Here is a 20,731-nt window from a genome sequence, read left to right as displayed (position 1 = left end):
TTGGTTTGGTTTGGTTTGGTTTGGTTTGGTTTGGTTTGGTTTGGTTTTTCTAGACAGGGTTTCACTGTGACAACCTAGCTGTCCTGGAACTCTCTCTGAAAACAAGGCTGGCCTCTAACTCACAGAGATATTTCTGTCTCTGTCTCCCAAGTGCTGGGAGTAAAGGTGTGTACTACCACCCAGCTGTTGTTGGTTGGTTTATTTTTAACAATTCCTTTCTTTCACTGGAATTTTCCCTTTGATATCTGCTGCTCACTTCATCCCACTCTCTTCTCAAATCTTACATCACCAGAGAAGTTTCGAGTTCCCCTTGACAAAGCAGCACCACTGCCCTCCTACAGCACCATTCTTTGTCCCATTTCTGGGCTTTGTTTTATTCTGCAGCAGTTTCACAATATCTGCACATTTTATATGTATTTGTATATAATAATTTAGTGGTATATGCAGTCCTAGCTTGCAGTCTAAAAGATACTGGAATCTTGTATATTTTGATTCCTTTTTATTTTTTTAAAGTCATGGCTAACCTGGAATTCACTATGAAGACCAAGCTGGCTATGAACTTGTGGTTCTTCTGCCTCTTCCTTTAAATGCTAGGATTAGAGATATGTACCACCATACTCAATCATAATTAATGACCAAAAATCAAAGCAAAATTTAAAAAAATATATACCATGGTCTCTTGATCAAGAATCCATGACCTTACCAGCCATAGACAACCTTTGAATGTGAACTCCAGGACAGCCGTGTTCATTTTTATAAACATTTACCAAAGCACTACTGAAAATCAAATTTGAATAAGACATAGATAATGTCCTCTTAGAATTCAAAGTTCAATGCAAGAGAAATCACATAAAAACAAATAGCAGCAGAGGGAGACAATCCTCAGAACAAACAAGCACACAACATGTATAGTGTTCAAGTGTCTGTGTTTGCATACCTGAGAATGATACTAACATGTAATTGCGTGATCACAGGAATATCTGATGGTGGACTCCAGTAATCCTGAAGACCTTTCATGGGAACTCCTGGCTATCCTAAGATGTGTTTCCCTCGTAGTTCAAGCTGATGTTTTTGGCTTCCTGCCTTAGCATTGCCTTGTATATAACTTCTTATGCATTGCAGATCTGAGTGGCATTCAAAGCATGATGCATGGCCATGACATTTTTTTCTAATGATTGAACTTTGGCAGCACCTTTTTAGTCTCTGCTTCTACAAACAGTTTCTATATTTCTTCTCAAGAGGTGACTATTCTGTTTGACATTATGGCCCAGCAAAGGAAGAGGACCCAGCAAAGGGAGACCACCCAGCAAAGGGGGAGGACCCAGCAGAAGGAGAGGACCCAGCAGACGGAGAGAACCCAGCAGACGAAGAGGACCCTGCAAAAGATGAGAATTCCTGACAAGTGGAAGAAATAAGCAAGAAGAGAACAGATCACCCCTAATATCCAAAAGCCTTATAAAATGTGGCACTGCCAAACTGTAGTCAGGAGATCTTTGTTTACTTTGTGCTATCTGGACCAGAGTTAGAAAGAAAGAAAGGAAGAAAGGAAGAAAGGAAGAAAGGAAGAAAGGAAGAAAGAAAGAGAGAAAGAGAGAAAGAAGAAAGAAAGAAAAAAGAAAGAAAGAAGAGAGAGAGAAGAGAAGAGAAGAGAAGAGAAGAGAAGAGAAGAGAAGAGAAGAGAAGAGAAGAGAAGAGAAGAGATGAGAGGGAGGAGGGAGGAGGGAGGGAGGGAAAAATCCCACCACTTCCCCAATCCTGCCTCATAAAATATGATAAAATATCAACTCTTAATTAAAAATTGTACCTCCAGATTCTGTCTTCTATGCCTGGAAGTACCTGGAAGTCATGACTGTCCTCATCCTCTGAACATTCAGCACACATCTGGACCGTGCCTTGCTTTTAATAATCAAGAATTTTAGTAATTATTTAGTCCCATCAATTTCCTCGAAAATATTAGCTGGAATGATTAGCAAAACAATGAACTTGAGGAGCTATTGACAATTCATAGCTGCTGAGGGAGGGAGAGCCAGTTTTCTTTAGGGGTATGGTGCTTTGTAAGTGAATCATGCTCTAGGAGATGTCTCCACATCCAAAAATATATGACCATTGCAAACTAGATTCAAAGTATTAAAAGAAACTAAGAAAGGCAGGAGAAACACAAAACTGAGTGGGTCAGAAAGGGGTTGGTCCTGAGAGGAGTTAGAAGTTAGTATGGTTGAAATATATTGATTGACATTCTCAAATAATCAAAGAATGCACTCGAAAAAGGAAAAATGCAGCAAGAATTCACTGAACAAGGCAGGCCATGTAAGCTTTTGATTATTAATCTGTACAGTAAACCAGGAAGATAGGGAGGTTTCACCCATTTCACAAATAAGGAAGACGGCTCTGGAGAGAGTAGTAGAATGACCAGCACTTAAACTATACTTGTGTAGCTCCGGGGGTGTGAACTTAAGTGGAGCCCTAGGGGGAAAGTGAGGAAAATATGATAAGAAGTAAAACTGCCACCACTATACTGAAATTGTTTATAAATGCTTCGCTTTTCAAAATGTCTAGTATCCAAGGAATAGAAAAAGAAAGAAAAGGAAGAGGAGGATGATATGAAAATGAGTAAGCAGGAAGAGACAAAAACTGTTAAGATTTGGGTAAGATGGCGCCCCAGAGGCTGCCTACGACTTATTTTGTGTCTTTTAAAGTGGCATGGGGGCAATTCTAGATCCAAATGTCCCAGTTCTGGGCCTACTACTACATTCTGTGTGTGGTCTATGAAATGTTGCTACATGACCATATACACGTCCATGTGATTTTCGCTCGTTCTTATGTGAATGTTAGAATACAATTTGTATTATGAAACATTTCTCATATAATCTACCTTTTCCTTCTTAGTTTTAGAAGTGTCTTTTTGTATTTAAAGATATTTCCTTTCTTTTTATTTAATTTTTCATTGGTTGACTAGCTTTGAGTCGTTCTTGCTTATCCAGGCTTCTAGTTTGTTTGATTGTTTGTTTGTTTGTTTTCATCTTTAACAATATCTTTGTCCCTCATTCTCTCTGGATTAATGGTTCCATTGGGTTTGGTTGTGTTCGATTACTAGGTCTTTGATGTCTCCTTTTCTCTCCCATAATTTTGTTGTTTCCATTCCATGCTATTCTATATTTCTCTAGATCCTGTCTCACTTTCATGTTTTTAAGTCAGAATTTCATACCTGAATGTGTTTGATGATTCTCAATGTGGCACAGTTCTGCATCACAATTTGATTGAATAGAATCCATCTTCTATTAGACGGTTCAGAATGCTTTTCATAGTCAACAGACCCTGAGGGTCACTGTGTCTGAAACCATTTTTCTGTGAGCTTGACTTGAGAGTGCAGGTTAGCCAGTCAGAAGCATTTCACAGGGCCTTCTTGGAACTCCTGCTTCTGCTGATGAATGCCTGATGGCATCCCAGGGTTATTTTTATTTGTGGTTTGGGTTTTTTTTTCTTTTAAAGTAGGCTGTTTCTTTATTTTGTCTGAAGTCAGTGTGGTATTTTTAAATTTGTTACTAAAGTTGATAACACAAATTCCAAGTGTCTACCAGGATCTTTGGATATACAAATTGAGGTCAAATTTTCAGATAGTTTTCTTGGATGACAGATTCTGTTCCAGCTTTTCCTTTCAGTTCTTCATTAATTCCAGTTCTCAGAACTCTGTTTCATTCTTGCTTGTTTACTAGGCAGTCTCCTCATTTTGCATTCCATTATTTGGTTAGTGTTTCCCAGACTGCTTTTTTTCTAACTCCCAATTTCTTTGACTATATTTGCAGTTGACTCTATTCTAATTAAGCACATTTCATTTTACCATCAATTCCAAAACAACTTTGTTTTGTTTTCTTTTTTAATTTAAATAATTTATTTTTTTTCACAAATCATAATTCATTCACACAGGGGTTATAAACACAGAAAGGCAGGATGTGGGGAAGGGAATGACACTGGAGTGTGGGTGTTCAGGGGGAATACAGATATCTTTCAGAACTGGGTATCAGCTGGGTGAAGGTTCAGGGGACAAGTCACTATGACTCTGCCTATGACTCACTTGTCCTTATCTAAGTTGGTATTGTCTGCCCAGGCTACCTATTTACAAGGTCTATGACTACTCAGGCTTGTAGATTTCCACAAAAGCTGCCTGTTTACAACAGCTTACAACTTTGTTTTTTAATTCATATTATTTTCTGAGTTTTGTTGACCCTAATCATCTATCTTGATTCTGAGCTTTTGGATTTCTTATTTGCAAGCATTTTCATATTGACTTGTGTTCAATTTCAGTTGGGATAATGTACCATGTTTCTTTTTCCTTCTGTCTCATGGATTGTTTTAAAGAAAGAATTTTCTTCTTTTCTTATATTCAGTAAACAAATTATTTTCTATTTATTTCTCAATGACTTATTTATTCTCAGTTAAATTGTTGTATGTGGGAAAATGAAGGATTTAGATGAACTACTAGAGTCATTTTTACAAAAATATTATTTATTTTGCTATAATGACTTCAGGAACTTTTAATCAATAGCTCTTATGTCAAATGTCCCTATACTTAAATTGATGGAGATGAAAATTTGGTGTGTCTTGTCATCTAGTGGTCATGTGCTGTTTCTGAAACTTTGCTTATTTACAAACGTTGCTCTCGTCATTTAGCACCAAACCCAGATGTATCGTCCCTCTCCAATGAATTAGCCCTCCCTCCCCCCCAGAAGCTGCTCTCCACTCCACACACTTTATAAAAATTCTCTGTGGGACAAGTCTCAAGTAATAAGTACTTCAGTGCCTGTGTCTCAGATCTTTCTCAGTCCCACTACACCGCACTACAGTTCTTTATGGGGGTGCTAGTATTTGGTTCTTCTCTAATTCATCTTTTTAAAATAACAGTAACATCGCTTTTATTGATTTTTTGGTTTTTTATTGGATATTTTATGTATTTACATTTCAATTGTTATCCCCTTACCTGGTTTTCCTCCCCAAACTCCCTATCTCATCCCTCCTCCCCCTGCTTCTAGCTCCCGCTTCCACCCACTCACTCCCATCTCACCTTTCTGGCATTCCCCTACACTGGGGAATTGAGCCTTCAAAAGACCAAAGGCTTCTTCTCCTATAGATGCCAGACAATGCTATCCTCTGCTACACATGCGACTGGAGCCATGGGTCTTTCCATATGTACTCTTTGGAATGGTGAACACACTGAACTCTTCCAGCAGATTTCAGATCTTCCCCAAGTGCTGACGCCTTTCCTTCTCTATGCACTAGTTTCTTATTTCTGTGTACACAAATCACCTCAAACTTAGTGGCTACATTCAATATGATTCTAAAGTCAGACATCTAAAGTGCTTCGACTGAGTTTAAAAGCAACATGTCAGCAGAACTGGATACTTTGAGAGGCTTATGTGAGAACAGGTTTCCTCCTTCCAGATTCTAGAAGCCACCGCATTCCTTGATATGCAGCTACATCTTCCATCTTCAATGCGAGAGGCTTAGTCTTTCTCATATGGCGCTTTCTCTTCTCTTTCTCCTGTGTGTATCCTTCCGTTGGGCTATGTTTCTTTGGGTCCATAGGTCGGAGAGGAAGTCCTTGGTCCTGTGAAGGTTGGATGCCTCAGTGTAGGGGAATTCGAGGATTGGAAGGAGGTTGTAGGTGGTTGGGTGGAGGCACATCCTCATAGAAGCAGGAGGAGGGGAGATGGGATAGGGGGTTTCTGGGTGGGGGGAAAAGAGGGACTAACATTTGAAATGTATATAAAATATCCAATAAAAAATAATTAATCTAAGAAAAAACAAAAAAAAACACCACCAACAAGAAAAAAGATAATCTTTCCATACCCAAATTATCTGATTATCAGCCTTAATATATTCTACAACTTGAATTCTAATTTTTTGATTTGTAACAGCTAATGTATTTGTAAAATACAGGATTGGTTTGTAGATATCATTGAGGAGGACATTATTCTGCCCACTATAACCTATTCAAACAGAAACTGGAGTTTGTAGGACTCCAAACATAGCTTATAATTCATTCATTTGCTTTTCTCCTTGCTGTGCATAGCTTGGAAGTGGATATGTCCTACTTAGGCTTTAGGTAGCTAACAAGTTTGTACCACAAACTTGACTCACCCCATCCACTCATTACTTCAAAGGTTTCATATCGGGTACCTTCGGCTTCCTGTTTTATTAGTTTTTTGTTTTTGTTTTTAATAGTGATATGTGAAGTAATGAGTTTAAACATGGGATTTGAATAACCACTTTGGTTTTGGTGATCTTCTTCCCTCATCCTGTTCTCTAGTCCCTTGTGCCCTCCTGCTCCTGCTGGTCCCTTCTCCTCACTGGCTTCTTTTCTCTGATGCCACACATATTCTATTACCCTCTTGTTTTCTTCCCCCACTTAGACTCATTCCCCACATTTTTATGACCTACATACACAGACAGAGAGAGAGAGAGACAGAGACAGAGACAGAGACACAGAGAGATGCTAATATATAAAATAATATATAGAGAAGCATGTAGCAGTTGTCTTTCTGAGTGTGAGATGCGTGGTATAAGATCATGATTTCAAGTTGCAACCATTTTCTTGTAAAGATCATGATTTCTCTTTGCTATGCAACTGAATAAGATTCCATTGTGCATATGTAGCCTATTTTCTTTATCCATTATTCTGGAGGTGGACATATTCACTGGTTCCATTTCCTCCATATTGGAGCAAAGCATCAATAAGCACGAATTTTCAAAAGTCTCTTTGGGAGACTTAGAGCCCTTCAGCTATACCCAGGAGTAATATAATGATGTCAAATGAAGTTCTGTTTTTAGGTTTTTGAGAAATCTTCATATGGATTTCCATAGTGGCTGCACAAGTTTCCGTTCCTAATGACAGTGAAGAAACGTTCCTGTTTTCCCACATTCTCACTAGCATTTGTTATCATCCATTTTCTTGGTGACAGCATTCTGAATGAAACCTATTCTGGAGGAAAATGTCCTGCAGGCTGTTTGTTTGTTTGTTTGTTTGTTTGTTTCTGTTTTTTTTTCTAATTTATTTTTTCTCAAATCGTAATTCATTCACACAGGGGTTATAAACACAGAAAGGCAGGATGTGGGGAAGGGAATGACACTGGAGTGTGGGTGATCAGGAGGAATACAGATATCATCAGAACCGTGTATCGGCTGGGTGAAGGTTCAGGGGACAAGTCACTATGACTCTGCCTATGACTCGCTTGTCCTTATCTAAGTTGGTATTGTCTGCCCAGGCTACCTATTTATAAGGTCTATGACTACTCAGGCTTGTAAATTTCCACAAAAGCTGCCTGTTTACATTAGCTTATAGCCATCTGTTTCGATGTTTTTCCACTGAGACCCAAGACTTGGTGTTAGTATACATGTATGACAGGTCTATTGCTGATTTTAGGCCTATGGCTGATTTTAGGCCTTCAGTGGGTAAGCAGGGCTGCCCCTGACATCTCCTCCCTTCTCTAAGTATAGAAGGGCTCAAGTCGGGTGTCATTTATCCCTGCTACCACCTGATCATAGTCAGTTCTTTTTATTACAGATTTTTAAATATACCAACGTGCTCTGGCAACCCACAGCTGAATTATGTTAGAATATTGTTCTATGTGTCTTTCTAGGCACAGGGGTTTTCAATAGGAAAGGGTTATTTTTTATACATTATTTTGTATGTATGGTCTGAAATGTTATGACAGGTGATGTGCTATTCTATTCAGGACAGTATTAGTATCATTTCTACTATATACACTGAGCTCTCAACATGTCATGAGTGATTACTGGAGCTCAAGGGCTGAGACTAATAAGTTGACCAAATCATAAAGCTAATAAATACTAGTGCTTTGAGCTTTGAGCTTTGAGCTTATTCATATCTACATGACTAAAGAGCTATTTTCATATTCTCCAAATACATTTTTAAAAAAGTAGTTTGATACATTCTTAGGACAGCCAAACAAAGAAAATTCCATTCTAAGAAGTCCCTAAGTCTATTGTTGGCTCCTCAATGACACCACATAGCTGCCCTGTAGACCAGATACTCACCTAGATGTAGAAAGAGGAAAAATCTGAATTACAGCACAATCTACTGCTTAGCATTTTGATTAGTAAGCAAAGAGCAAAGTTTTTCTTGTTTCCCGAAGAAGTCAGTCTGAGGGATGGAGAGAATCTGAAGATTGCCAGAGGCTCAATGATAAACTCTAGAAAAAGATAGTCCTCCCTATACTAGTAGCCATGATGCATTGAATAACCCCCAAGGCCTTCTGAACAGGTCTACATAAGACACCTGGTTCTTATTTTATTAAAATAAACCAAAAACCCCTGAAAATGTTTGGGCTCAAGAAGGTCAAAATTGAAACACGAATACTATAGCTGAATGAAAATTAGCTTTTAAGTATAATCCACTAGGAATTCCAAGGAATACTATTAAGGAGAGAAGGCTGATTATATTTGTACCTGATGGTAAAGTAATCAGAGTCAATGGTGTCTGCATATGCTGGTAAGTTTGATGCTAATTTGATAAACCCGGGGTTGTATTTACTGTCTTATGATGACATCAAGCTTAGAAAAGCCAGAAGGGATGGGGGAGAAGCATGTCTCTTTAAAGTTAAAACCTCTCAATTCCTACCTTTTTATTAAGGATAAGTTGTCCTTATTCAAGGGGAGTTATAGAGGTTGAAGAGATGGCTCCACAGGAAAGATCACTTAGTACTCTTATAAAAGACTCAAGTTCAGTTCCCAGTACCCATAGTAGGAGCCTCATAACCGCCTTTAATTCAAGCCTCAGAAGATCTGATGCTCTCTTCTGGCTTCTGAAGACATCCACACTATCACACACATCTGCATATAATTAAGAAGAAAATAAAATCCTTTAAAAATTAAATAAATAAAAAGAAGCTATGAATCTGCAGTCCTGGAAAACTGTTGTGTTTAACATAATCATTAAGATTTCCAATAGCAATAACTTTATGGTGACCACTAATCCCTAAGATTTATACTTAACTATTAATAGAAAGCAATGCAGAGTTAAGTAATATATAAACCATAAAATAATTAGAATGCAGAACACATCTGTGCTATAAAACACAAGGGAAACTGCAGAGTGATAAATACTGTCACTCAAAATCAAGTCTGTTCTGCTAGTGCCAGAGAGGATGGGATGAATCAGCATGCCTCACTGTACAATACAGCCACACTTCACTGCAAAGGCCAGTTCATTATGGCGCAGGTGTCATATGTTATCTCCCACTTCACCATAGATAAAACCAATCGAAAATAAAAGAGACAAAAAGGAATTTTGTTAGCTGTGCAACTCTTTCCACACACTGTCTAATTATTCTAAGATGCATTAACTCTTCTGCCTCTATTTCCACATTCTTTTTTTATCTTTAAAAAATTTTTATTAAACATTCATTTCAATTATATTTCTAATTCCAGAACCCCATATCCCATCCCCCCACCTCCTGCTTCTATGAGGATGTGCCCCCACCCACCATCACCTCCTCCTCCCCACCCTCAAATTCCCCTACACTTGGGCATCTAGCCTACACAGCACCAATGACCTCCTCTCTCACGTATGCCGGACAAGGCCATCCTTCCCAACATATACATCTGGAGCCATGGGTCCCTCCCTATGTGCTCCCAGGCTGGTGATTTAGACCATGGGAGCTCTGGTTGGTTGGTATTTTGCTCTCCCTATGAGGCCACAAATCCTTTCAGTTCCTTCAGTCTTCTCTCTAACTCCTCCATTGGGAACCCCATGATCAGTTCAATGGTTAGCAGTAAGCATCTGCCTCTGTATACCTCAGGCTCTGGTAGACCTCTAAGAAGACAACTATATCAGGCTCCTGTCAGCATGCACTTCCTGACATCCACATCAGTGTCTACCTTTGGTGACTGACTGTACATGGGATGGATACCCAGGTGGAGCAGTCTGCGGGCCACACCTTCAGTTTCTGTCCCATACTTTGTCTTCATATTTGCTCTCATGAGTAGAGGAAGGCTAATGATTTGTTTGAGTTTCTTTTATATCCAACCACTTTGCTGAAGTTGTTTATCAGGTTTAGGAGTTCTCTGGTGGAAGTTTTGGGGTCACTTAAGTATACTATCATATCATCTGTAAATAGTGATATTTTGACTTCTTCCTTTCCTATTTGTATCCCTTGACTTCTTTTTGTTGTCTAATTTCTCTGGCTAGAATTTCCAGTACTATATTGAATAGGAAGGGAGAGAGTGGGCAGCCTTATCTAATCCCTGATTTTAGTGGGATTGCTTCAAGTTTCTCTCCATTTAGTTTGATGTTGGCTACTGGCTTGCTGTATATTGCTTTTACTATGTTTAGGTATGGGCCTTGGATTCCTGATCTTTCCAAGACTTTTACCATGAAGGGATGTTGAATTTCATCAAATGCTTTCTCAGCATCTATTAAGATGATCATGTGGGTTTTTTTTTCTTTGACTTTGTTTGTGTAGTGGATTACATTGATGGATTTCTGTTTATTGAACCATCCATGCATCCCTGAGATAAAGCCTACTTGGTCATGATGGATGATTGTTTTGATGTGTTCTTGGATTCTGTTTGCAAGAATTTTATTGAGTATTTTTGCATCAATATTCATAAGGGAGATTGGTCTGAAGTTCTCTTTCTTTGTTGAGTCTTTGTGTGGTTTAGGTATGAGCGTAATTGTGGCTTCATAGAATGAATTGGGCAATGTTCCTTCCGTTTCTATTTTGTGGAATAGTTTGAAAAGAATTGGTCTTAGGTCTTCCTTGAAGGTCAGATAGAATTCTGCACTAAAACCATCTAGTCTTGGGCTTTTATTTTTGTGGGAAAACTTTTAATCACTGCTACTATTACTTTAGGGGTTATGGGACTGTTTAGATGGTTTATCTGCTCCTGATTTAACTTTGGTACCTGGTATCTGTCATTTCATCCAGATTTCCCAGTTTTGTTGAGCATAGGCTTTAGTAGTAGGATCTGATTTTTTTTTGTATTCCCTCAGTTTCTGTTGTTATATCTCTCTTTTCAGTTCTGATTTTATTTATTTGGATACTGTCTCTCTGCCCTCTGGTTTGTCTTGCTAAGGGTTTATCTATCTTGTTGATTTTCTCAAAGAACCAGCTCCTGATTTTGTTGATACTTTTGTATAGTTCTTTTTGTTTCTACTTGGTTGAATTCAGCCCTGAGTTTGATTATTTCCTGCTGTTTATTCCTCTTTGGTTTATTTGCTTCTTTTTGTTCTAGAGCTTTCAGGTGTGTTGTCAAGCTGCTAGTGTATGCTGTCTCCAGTTTCTTTTTGTAGGCACTTAGAGCTATGAGTTTTCCTCTTAGCACTGCCTTCATGGAGTCCCATAAGTTTTGGTATGACGAGCCTTCATTTTCATTAAATTCTAAAAAGTCTTCAATTTCTTTCATTATTTCTTCCTTGACCAAGTCATCATTGAGTAGAGTGTTGTTCAGTTTCCATGTGTATGTGGACTTTCCATTGTTTTTGTTATTATTGAAGAACAGCCTTACTCTGTAGTGATCTGATAGGATATAAGGGTTTATTTCAATCTTTTTGTATTTGTTGAGGCCTGTTTTATGACCACTTATATGGTCTATTTTGGAGAAGGTACCATGAGGTTCTGAGAAAAAGGTATATTCTTTTGTTTTAGGATGAAATGTTCTATAGATATCTGTTAAATCCACTTAGTTCATAACCTCTGTTGGTTTCACTGTATCTCTGTTTAGTTTCTGTTTCCATGATTTGTCCATTGCTGAGAGTCGGGTGTTGAAATCCCCCACTATTATTATGTGATGTGTAATATATGCTTTGAGCTTTAGTAAAGTTTCTTTTATGAATGTAGATACCCTTGCATTTGGAGCATAGTGGTTCAGAATTGAGAGCTCATCTTAGTAGATTTTTCATTTGATGAGTATGAAGTGTCCTTCCTTATCTTTTTGATAACTTTTGGTTGAAAGTTGATTTTATTCTGTATTAGAATGGCTATTCCAGTTTGTGTCTTGGAACCATTTGCTTGGAAAATTGTTTTCCATCCTTTTACTCTGAGTAATGTCTGTCTTTGTCACTGAGGTGCGTTCCTGTATACAGCAAAATTCTGGGTACTGTTTATGTATCCAGTCTTTTAGTCTACGTCTTTCTATTGAGAAATTGAGTCCATTGATGTTAAGAGATATTAAGGAAAAATGATTGTTGCTTCTTGTTATTTTTGTTATTAGAGATGTAATTATGTTTGAGTAGCTATCTTCTTTTGGGTTTGTTGGAAGATTACTTTCTTACTTTTTCTAGGTTGTAGTTTCCCTCCTTGTGTTGGAGCTTTCCATCTATTGTCCTTTGTAGGGCTATATTTATGGAAAGATATTGTGTAAATTTGGGTTTCTTATGGAATATCTTGGTTTCTCCATTTATAGTCATTGAGAGTCTTGGCTGATAATTGTGTTCTCTTAGGGTCTGTATGGTATCACTCCAGGATCTTCTGGCTTTTATAATCTCTAGTGAGAAGTCTGGTGTAATTCTGATAGTTCTGCCTCTGTATGTTACTTGATCTTTTCTCCTTACTGCTTTTAATATTTTTCTTTGTTTTGTGCATTTGATGTTGGATTATTATATGACAAGAGGTATTTATTTTCTGGTATTGGAGTTCTGTAGGCTTCTTGTATGTTCATGTGCATCACTTTCTTTAGGTTAGGAAAGTTTTCGTCTATATTTATGTTGAAGATATTTACTGGCCCTACAAGTTGGGAATCCTCACTCTCATCTATGCCTATTATCCTTAGGTTTGGTCTTCTCGTTGTGTCCTGGATTTCCTGGATATTTTGGGTTAGGAGCTTTTTGCATTTTGCATTTTCTTTGAGAGTTGTGTCAATGTTTTCCATGGTATCTTCTGCACTTGAGATTCTCTCTTCTATCTCTTGTATTCTGTTGTGATAACTTGAGTCTATGACTCCGGGTCCCTTTCCTAGGTTTAGCATCTCCAGGGTAGTCTCCCTTTGAGATTTTTTTTATTTTTCTACTTCCATTTTTAGATCCTAGATGGTTTTGTTTAATTCCTTCACCTCTTAGGTTGTATTTTCTTGCAATTCTTTAGGGCATTTTTGTGTTTACTCTTTAAGGGCTTCTACCTGTTTACCTGTGTTCTCTTGTATTTCTTTAAGGGAGTTATTTAAGTCCTTCTTAAATTCCTCTATCATCATCATGAGAAGTGATTTTAAATCTGAATCCTGCTTTTTCAGTGTAATGGGGTGTCCAGGACTTGCTATGATGGGAGAACTGGGCTCTAATGATGCCAGGTAACCTTGGTTTCTGTTGCTTATGTTCTTGCGCTTGCCTTTTACCATCTGATTATCTCTAGTGCTACCTGCACTCACTATCTCTGACTGGAGTCTGTCTTTCCAGTTATCTTGCTTGTGTCAGAACTCCTCAGAGTCCAGCTGTCTCTGTGATCCTGTGATCCTGAGCTGCTGTGTAGGAGAGCTCCCTGGTAGAAGAGTTCCTGGGACTCAGGCTGCCTCTGAGATCCTGAAATCTTGCTAGGGGTCTGCCCCAGTCAAAAGGACCAAGAGAGGGCAGAAGGGGAGTGGTATTCCGGAGGGTGGGGTTTGGGTCAGTGATGGGTCCTGAGTGCCCCAGGCTCCCAGCTGCAGCTCTGAGGAGTAGGGTTGTGGGGGAGGGTTCTTACCCACTGCTCTGAGTGCAGTGGTTCCTCTAGGATGGGTCAGGGTCCTATTTCCACCTTCTGATCTCTAATGAAAATCTCAACAAGCTGTCATGTCCACCATTCCATCCCAACCATTATTATAAGTGTCCCAATTCTTGGTGATGGAAAGTGACAACTTTAGACTCAAGTGTACTTGGCATGTCAAAAGAGTTTGGCAGAGTTAATTTTCTTCTCTTGAGACACTCATGAATCTTTTGCCCTCTGAGAACACCACATTTGATGTTTTGTGTCATTTTGGGTGGTTTATTTTCTTCCTCAGTCTTCAGGTTTTTCCACCATGCTGGCCATTCTTTCTCAGGCTTCGTTGCTGACTGCTCCCCACTCTAGTTTCTAAATGTTGGCAAACACAAGAACTCAGTCTCATCATTTGTCTTATCCTATATACCAACCAGTATCATAGCTAATATTTATCCTATTGTGATGACTAATGATGTCTCCTCAGCCTCAACACCTCCCCTAGTTCTACCTCCTAACAGTTTTCTGTTTTGTGATAAAATATCATGACCAAGATCAAAACTTAATTTTGGCTTATGGTTTCAGAAGGGTAAAAGTCCATCATGATGGAGACACATAATAGCAAATGGTCAGAAGAAAAACCTGGAGATAACATGTCAACCATAAGCAGTAAGTAATGAGAGAAAACTGAAAATGAGGTGAAACTATAAACTCTTAAGGCCTTCCCTGCAGTGATACACTTCATTCAGCAAAATTCTACATCCTAAAAGTTCTGTATTCTGCCCAAACAGCCCAGCAATCAGGGACCAAGTACTCAAATGCATAAGTCTAGGGCAGCCATTTCTCATCCAAACCACGACACATCTGTTGAGCAATAAGCTTGTCAGTACACTACTTAGATGTTTAATAGAACCCTCAAAAGCAACATACTCAATGGAGAATTTCTGACTCTTGTTTACATACCTCGTATGCATACATGCATACATGCCTTGTACTCTGTCCCTTTTGTCATTTTTCAGTTCTATGCAATGGAGGAAATAAAAATAATGTTCTGGCCAAGTCTAGATAGCATTGAATTCATATGCCCAACTGTATTCATTCATCCTTAAAAATATCAAAACACTGACCATTTCTTGCTATATCTACCTCTATGCCAGGTCAAGTATCCATCTCTCATATGACCTAATAGAAGCCAATAATCTCCCTGATAAGGTGCCACTCATAACGAGATTGACTTGGCTATGTTTTTCTAGTTATTTTCCATGTTATACCTGGAACAATCATTTTCAAGCATAAGTATGTCATTGCATTTCCTAACTAAAACATCCTAAAAGCTTATAATTCACATTGTCTCCAAATTTTTGGTCCATTTAACCATAATATTTGCATAACTTCATGTTCTCATTCCGTTCTAGTTTTTGCTCAAATGCCACTTCTCAAATTGGCAGTTCTCAACCTGTAGATTGTGTGCATTGGGAGTCATGGATCAGATAATCTGCATATCAGATATTTACATTACAATTCATAACAGTAGCCAAACTACACTTATGAAGTAGGAATGAGATGATTTTATTGAGGGTCACCATAACTTGTATTAATGCATTAGGAAAGTTGAGAACCATTGTCCTAAAGGATTCTACACTGGCCATCACATTACAAGTGTCTGCTACCATGTCCCGTTCTGCTTCTTGTCTCACTTTGATGTTTTTGCATGAGTTATTTATGCTTTCTTACTTTCTAATAAGTGTGAAAATCCATGATATTGCTGACTCTTTTTTCACTGATATTTTCTGGGAGCCTTAGAAGAATATTTGCTGAGAGCCCCAACATCTCTGACTGACAGTGATTCCACCCCTTCCACTTTCCTGCCCTCTACTCCGCCCTGTTCACTGTGCTCCCTCTAGCTGCAAATGTCTTCCTGCTGCTTCGCAAACACTCATTCCTCCTCAGGAATGTTCCCTCCCTTCCCTCAGCTAAGAGCAGGCTTTGCCCAACTCTTCCTGTGGGCTATTTCTCTACTTCACTTAATCAAGTGCAGCTTCTCCTGCTGGATGTAAGCTCTCTGTTATATTACTCCTTACCTGTGTTTCTCTCCTTGAAGTGTCATGAATTAGTGTAGAAGTTATGAGAGGATATTCAATTTACTTGGATTAATGGGATGGAGATAATCATGATGTGTGTTTTCTAGGAAGAAGATTCCAAAAAACAGACTGTTTATTATAGTTTTTATCTCTGCTATCAGGGCCCCAAATGCCTCACACTGCAGTATTTTAGCAGTTATCTCAAAACAAAAGCCAAGAATAGGAGTTTTCCACAGAGGTACAGCAGAAGCAAGATTTGAGCTCAGTCATCAGAAGCCATGAAGGTGTGAGACTTATTTGTCTCTTCAGCATAATGTACTCTTTTACCTCACACAGCACTTCTCAGTACTTGAAAACATAGTAAGCTTCTATTTAATTTATTCTGTATTTCCCACTGGAATGCAAGCTCTTGGGGATAAGGGTTTTGTCACATTCTTTACTACTATCAACTAGAACAGTACATATAGGCACCCAATAAATATTTGCAGAACTTATTAATGAAATTGCCTTTGGAAAGCTAGTGCTCACAATTCTAGCTTGTGAATGTGCGTGCTTTGGAGCAGTCATCATTCTCGTGGGAACACGTACAAGGAGAATGCTAACCCAACAGCCTGCCTCTCAAAATCAGAAACCATCTTTCTTGTACTGATGAAGTGCCTCGCTGCATAAATTCATCCCTGAAAAGAAGTGGCTGATCGATAGTACCTCATCCCATTCTGGGCCACGCAAACAATAGAAGATATAGTTATAGACCCAAGAGGGCCCTGATGTATAACTGTCTCCTCCAAATTGAAATCTTGCTTCCTGGAGAATGGGAGAAGCCTCATAAAACTCTGGAGGCTAGCAAATGTGTAAGGCTTGGGAAGTTCACAAAATATACAGGACTCACAAGGGTCACACTCCAGATTTTGTAAGCAATTAAAAAAACTCACTCTAGAAGAGGACACTCATCTGTAGAGTTATATGCAAATGATGTAGGAGGAGACTTCTGAGATGCAGCTTCTATGAGTCATGAGCCATGCTGGAACGGAGATTTAGATGATATAGGTAACTATGAGTCTTCCGTGCTCTGCTACATCATCTTTCACTCATACTCCTATAAATAACCGCAAGAAAATCATTAGTTCTCCTAATCAGATCTAAATGGACTTAGCTCTTTTGTCTATTTCCAGTGCTCTATCTGTAGTAACAGAATTTGCTCATGTATTCCCTGAGAAAAGTCATGACAATAGCCCCTCTACTCAAGAACTTTACTTTAACTCAGCCAAGCCCTGTTTTCTGTTTTAAGAAGAAAGAGAGGGAGGGAGTGCTGTGATCCGAATCCAAATGTCCCCCACAGGCTCACATTTTGAATGCTATACTTCTAGTTTGAAAGTTGTAGAGCCTTTATGTGGTAGGGCCTGGCTGGTAATAGTAGGCTATCAGGTGCAGACCTTTGAAGGTTTACTCATCTCTAATTCTTACCTAGCCCTCTGTTGTCTGGTCTACATTGTGTGAATATCTGTAGCCACATAGTCCCTTAGCCACAAATTTGGTCACTTCTGCCATCTTACCTCCCTGTCATCATGGACCAAAATGACTCTGAAACAGAACCAAAACAAATCCTTCCATCATCACTCTGAGGTATTCTGCCACAGTGATGCAAAAGTTGCTAGCACAAGATGAAAGGAGGAAAAATAAGAAATGGAAGAGGAGGAAGAAGGAAGGGAAAGGGAAGAAGAAAGGGGAAGAGCAGTATGGTTGTGTGAATAGTTATGGCCACTGTAGACTCATGTGTTTAAACGCTTGGTCATAGGGAGTGGCTCTGTTAGGAGGTGTGGTCTTGTTGGAGGAAGTATGTCACTGTGGAGGCGGGCTTTGAGGTCTTAGATACAGAGTAGAGCACAGTCTCCTTCTGCTGCCAGTGGATCAAGATGTAGCTCTCAACTCCTGCTATAGCACCAAGTCTGCTTGTTCACTGCCATGATTATAATGAACTAAACCTCTGAAACAGTAAGCCAGCCCCAATTACGTATGACTTTATAAGAGTTGCCATGGCCGTAGTGTCTTTTCACAGCAATAAAACCCTAACTAAGACAAGCATGGAGCAGGAATAGAAACAGGAAAGATAAAAGAAAGGAAAGGGAGAGGAGAGGAACCTTTCTAATTTCAAACATTCAAAGGGAAAATTTATGTTATTTAATATGACAATGAACACAAAACTCGTAAAATGTCAAAAAGATAAAAAGAATAAGGAAGAAAGAAAGAAAGAAAGAAAGAAAGAAAGAAAGAAAGAAAGAAAGGAAGGAAGGAAGGAAGGAAGGAAGGAAGGAAGGAAGGAAGGAAGAAGAAAGAAAGGAAGAAAGGAAGAGAGAAAGACTAGTTTTCCTGTTCTCCTCTTTTCAACAGCCCTGCACCAGTCTTGGATTCTTCACCAAGCTGGGAAATGTCCATCTTCGCTACACATTCTAGGGACAAGGAGCTCATTTTGCCACCCAGCGTTGACAACATCATCAGAAATACTTTCTAAAGTTTCACTGAAGCCTTGGCTCCACATCTTTATAAGTTATCCCAGCCCTATCTGAACATGGTGACAGACTAATAGTCCTCTAGTCCTCTAGAGGCCTCTGCTTGGTCTATTTAAAGCATAAATGATTTGATGAACATTTGAGGGCCATCTTGGCTGGAACATGGAAACCAGATTAGATGAGAATAAGAGGTAAGAAAGAATTAGGGAAGAGCTTTTAGAAGACTCTTGAAGTAATCAGAGTTGAAGAAAGAGGTGGACTCTAAATGGAAAACAGCAGTAAGGGAGTGGTAGAATTAAGAGATACCTAGGAGGGAGAATGATCAGAACTTAGTGGATAGTTATTTTTTATTTTCTATGAGATTGTTTGAGAGTTGTAAATAGAATTTCTTGGCTTCCAGAATTTAGTTCAAGGGGCAGAGCATGTATGTAGCATCCATAAGGCCTTGGCATCTATCCCAAACACTGAATGATAAGGAAGAGGGAAAAGAGAGGGAGAGGCACAAAGAGTAGAAAGGAGGGGGGAGAGAAAAAGGGGAGGCTATCTTGGGATATATTTGTTGAGTCAGAAGCCTAAAATAACGGCAAACTAGTGTGTCTGGCCTATCTCATTACCCATTCTAGGATTAAGTCCCCCTGGCTATTACTTATTTGCTCCACAATTTTCTTTCCTCAGAAAACCCCTTAGTCAAGAAGTCGAGGTTCCATATGCACAGCCTGCTGCCCTAGGGGAACATATCCTCGCCTGTAGATCCACATTGCTGTCTGAGAGCCAAAATAAGATTCCATGTAGGAGGATGAAGTCTGTCAAAAGAGATAGAATGTGAAACTGTTTAATTTGTTTTCTTTTTCAAACAATGCTTCTGCATCCAGATAGAAGATCCCCAAATGTTATGCAAATTGAACAGACTTATGCTCCCTTCATCACAATTTTAGGAAGCAGAAAAGTGACATGGTTAAGAAAGATCTGGAATCGAATCCCAGCAAGACTTTCTCATGGCACTGTAGTTTGACCTCCCCCCTTGCAGTTCATTTTCCCAGGTGTAAATTTGGGTAATAATTGGGAGCTCTAGAATTGGCTGAGGGTGGCTGAGGATGTAGTGCAGCTGGTAGAGGGGTTGACTAGCATGCACAGAGCTCAGTTTGCAACCTCAAAGGTTCCTAGCATCACATAAACTAGACATAGTGGTACCTGTGTATAGTCTCTGCAGGTGGAAGGTGAATCCAGAAGAGTCAGAAGTTCAACATCATTTTTTCCTACAAAGCAAAAGGCATGCATGGTCTACAAGAAATAATAATAATAATAATAATAATAATAATAATAATAGAAAAACAACACAATAATAATGGTGATGGAGAAGGAAAATGGAAGTCAACTGTTGGTTTAGTTCTTTCCATAAGTTTAGTCTTCAGTAAGCAGTAGAAATGGTAGGATTGTTAGTCGTATTGGCTAGGTTATAGTTCTTCAGATTATAAGATTCTGCCAAGACTTGACCATCTTAATTTTCCTGGCATCAATTATGGGTGGTCTGAAAAGTTACCTTCTTCTTCATCTGAAAGTAGTTTGTTCATCTCCTTTATTGGGTATATTTGAATTGTTATAGGCCTTGTCTTCTAAGGTATGACCATAAGCCATAGCAAGTTGGTAATAAATGTGCATATGTCACTGTTGATAAGAACTCAAGCTTATTGAGACCTCATCATCTCTGAGTGATAAACAGAAGAATAATCACTATCCCTGCTTAGAAAGAAGGCCAAAGAAAGATTAGGTGATTTGTCCACATTCATTCATCCATTAAATAGTAGACCAGGATTAGGTTAAAATTTTATAATTCTTAGTCATGTCTCTTAACTCCCAGGTTATCCATATTCAACACTATTTTTTACAGAACCTTTGAGTCTGACAACCTCATAGAAAGTACAGAGGTTGGGGATCCTTTTCTTTGGGACCCAGATTCAGTTTCCAGCACCCACATGGCACCTGCCAATCATCTATAATACTGGACCTAGGAGATTCAGTGTTCTCTTGGCCTCTGTAGGAACTGCAAGTGTGTGGCACACAGACTTACATGCACTGAATCCTTGTACACATACATATGAAAACATACCTTTAAAAATAAAGACAAGAACAGAAAAAACAACAGGAAGAAGAATGTACAAAGGCTGAAGCCTGAATCCTGATAGTGGTTGGCCATTCTATCAAGTTAGAGACAAAACAAAACAAAACAAAACAAAAAAACAGGGGGATAAGAGACTCTAAAGCTTCAAGGACAACATATGCTGACCCCTCATTCCCTAGATAAGAAAGTAATGACTCTCCAAAGACATGCTATGTTCATGTGAGAGCCAAGGTGAAAGCCCAAAAGAGAAAATAAATTTAGAAGCTTAGTTGGAAAGAAAATCCATAGAATTATCATTCCATGATTTATTGTTTTTATTAATTCAATTAACATTTATTAAGC

General features: G+C 38.8%; 1 long non-coding RNA gene across 1 annotated transcript in view; it reads right to left on the bottom strand.

The window, feature by feature from the left end:
• LOC114631650 overlaps positions 1 to 8,659 on the bottom strand; it is a 9,392-nt gene extending 733 nt beyond the window's left edge. The window contains exons 1-2 of the long non-coding RNA XR_003712984.1: positions 8,636 to 8,659; positions 8,053 to 8,158 (exon numbers count right to left, since the gene is read on the bottom strand). This is a non-coding gene — a long non-coding RNA (uncharacterized LOC114631650). The remainder of the gene's footprint in view (positions 1 to 8,052; positions 8,159 to 8,635) is intronic.
• Between the last annotated feature and the right edge of the window lie 12,072 nt (positions 8,660 to 20,731).

Source organism: Grammomys surdaster, unplaced genomic scaffold (genome assembly GCF_004785775.1).
Source record: "Grammomys surdaster isolate TR1022 unplaced genomic scaffold, NIH_TR_1.0 363, whole genome shotgun sequence".
Lineage (NCBI taxonomy): Eukaryota > Metazoa > Chordata > Mammalia > Rodentia > Muridae > Grammomys > Grammomys surdaster.
Note: the sequence above shows the minus strand (reverse complement) of the source record. Positions and strands in the feature narration are given on the sequence as shown.